Genomic DNA, 2,869 nt, shown 5'->3' with positions numbered 1-2,869 from the left:
TCAAGCTCTTCCACTCCAAAAGAGCTCAAAACAGAGCTCATGCAACATCAGAAGGTGCTACTGGAGCTTCCAACAGACTGCTCACAGTAACATCAGAGATGCAGTTGATCAGGCAGCTTGGCCAGTCCTCATACTATTATGCACCTTTGTCCATAAAGGCTTTACTTACAGTTTTACAGTCCCAAATCGAGCAGGTATTGCATTAGGCCCTCCTTCCCTTGTCAATCAACTTTTAGTTTTGTCTAAGATTCATCAACCCTGCATAGAACAAAAGACCCAGCTTGTAGGGAGTAGGTATGCATTCACTCTTGTAAGATGAATCTGATATATAGCCATTGAATCTCATCCTGATCCAAATCAAATTTCTTCTGCAGTGGATTCACAGGCCTTACAGGCCTAATCTCCTTCCTTCATGTTACAAATATTGGAGTAATCTTGCCCTCGGTTAGTGTGTGTCAGTTAAGAATTTACTATGTTTTGGGGAGGCGAAGGAATTATTCCATGTGCGGTCGTTCCTTCTCATCCATCTTCTTCGTTGCTTTAGCAGACATTATGACAGTAAGGATGGATGAATGATAAGAGCCGACTTCAGTAGTCATGGAAGGCAAACAAATGTTCGCTATGTCTTTACATTATTGTCCTTAATCTTCATCTTGTTTCTTTATCTGTTTCTTCTTCCTCCTCTTTTGACTCAGTGTGCGCAAAGTATATGACAACATTCCAGAAAGCAATGAGGTCTCCATTCCATAGCTTTTTTGATGGCGGTGTCGTCTTGTCCAGCTCTCCTGATTGTTTTCTGTTGTATCCTCCTCTCTGTTCTTCGATGGCAAACTCCCCCACTACTGCCTGTTGTCGTTTCTTTTTCTCCCCCAAATAGAGTTTTTCTGGTGTCCTCTTTTAGCAGGCAAATTTAACTCCAGAAAATTTGAAAGATCTTCCGTCAATATCCCTTCAGATACAGCATTGCACTGTTTCAGGGCATTCAGCACTGAGCTAAAAGGTTTGAAGGCTATAAGTTTCACAACCTTCCCAAATCGTGTAAGATCAATCGCAGACTGCTGCATGATATCTACAGTTTGTCCTATTTCATCCATACCATAGGCTTGAAACAAGGAGTACCCCGAAGCAGACTCTCTCTACTGCCTGTAGTTCCTTCTGGCAAAATCCACTACATTCTGACTTGTAAACACATCCCAGAAACCATCACAATCAATAATCATAAACTCGTCTTCTTCAATCAACAAAGCTTGTCTCACTTTTGGCTCTTCATTAAGAGGACAATTCATGCCCTTTAATCCCTTGATATGCTAGTTTCCAATGGCTCTTGCAACATTGATCTGTCCATTCAGATATCCATCGTCCACAAAGCCTCCAAGGGACTCTATTCGCCTTCTTTCAAGTGAACATGAGGCCTTATGATCCCTTGTCATATCAATGGCCTTGCCCTTCCTACAGAGGACAACTCTACAATCTCTTGCATTGGCCACAAACAACTCTCTTCCGAGCACTAAGACATTTAAAGCTATTGTGCCAGATGACAAGTCATGATTGATTGAACAAGCTTCTACAAATGTTGTGTCTGTCTACAGAATGGCATGATGGATAGCCTCTTCTACTGCAGTTGAAAATGCCACATCTTCAACAATGTAATTGAGTAACTTGTCTTTGACAAACTCTGCTAAATTTCTCCCACCATGCCCATCAAAAACCCCATAGTAAGATCCCAAACTCTGCCCTGACCGTACAGTGGGTATAAACTCCACAACAATAGATTTCTTACTGTGCTCCAACAGCCCATTCATTGGCATATGATGACTAAGAAGGCTGTCGTTCAATGGTGGAAGGACAATTAAGGAGTCCTTGGGTTGAACATTGGCATTGGCTACATCAGATTGGCTGCTGCTATGGTCATCCTCTAGGATGTCTTTCTTTGTTAAACATGCTCCTTCGAGAGAACTTGCAAGTTGTGTTACTTCCGTACCGGTTGCCATCCTGTTCATCATTATGCTGCCCACCTCCATGGGTCTGTAGGTGTACTTTTGGGTGAACATCAAATCATCTACTAAATAGTGAGGTTTGATCTCCAGCCCACGCAAAGCAAACACAACGACTAAGTATGCACAAAGTAACAAATGTCACACACACAAACTTTTTGGTGGATTCCACACCTCAGATACGCAGCAGTATGACAACTGCCAAAGCCCCCACTAGCACCCAAGTGTCCTCCTACACCAAGTGATTTCCACGGAGAGACCTCTCGCGGTAGGTTCAGTCCACATTCCCGATGCGGATGCATAACCCCTTTGGTTAGGGTTTGGCGGCTTGCGGGGGGTAGCTAGTGCCATCCTTCCTTAATTATCCCTTTAGGAAATCAACCATAGCTGAAGCAACCAGCATAGTAACAATTGCCAGGGAAAACATCCCTTTCGTTTCCATGGAAATCAGTCATCTCAGACCCGGCCATGAAATCATCAAACACTCCCCACTTGGGTTAACATCCAAAACCACATTAACAAATAGTTGAAAGCACAACCTCTTGCTTCAAGGCATCGCAATCCCATTGCATGCACAAACAGAATTTTAATTGGATGTATCAAACACTTGCTTAAGGGATTTACAACCTTTTCAACCCACCAAGCATAACTTGGGTCAACAATCCATTTAGGGTTAGGTCACCAGCTTCAACTAAGCTAGGAGCGTATCCATTTGCGATAGTCCATAGCAAGATCGATAAAATAATTTGCAGGCAATTATACTTATTCCTAATACCTCGGATCACATGTGACTTGCATCTATGAAAGTCTAGGGTTTTGTCTAATGATGCAAGTGTATCTCATGAACAAAAATTAACATTTCATGTGTTCCTTTT

General features: G+C 42.5%; 1 pseudogene; it reads right to left on the bottom strand.

Annotated features, from left to right (window-relative positions):
- Window positions 1-1,136: 1,136 nt before the first annotated feature.
- On the bottom strand, window positions 1,137-2,021 carry LOC148014436 (putative protein phosphatase 2C 57 pseudogene; annotated as a pseudogene).
- Between the last annotated feature and the right edge of the window lie 848 nt (window positions 2,022-2,869).

This window comes from Lygodium microphyllum, chromosome 25, assembly GCF_053477565.2.
Source record: "Lygodium microphyllum isolate KBCC chromosome 25, Lygodium_microphyllum_v1.1.10, whole genome shotgun sequence".
NCBI lineage: Eukaryota > Viridiplantae > Streptophyta > Polypodiopsida > Schizaeales > Lygodiaceae > Lygodium > Lygodium microphyllum.
Note: the sequence above shows the minus strand (reverse complement) of the source record. Positions and strands in the feature narration are given on the sequence as shown.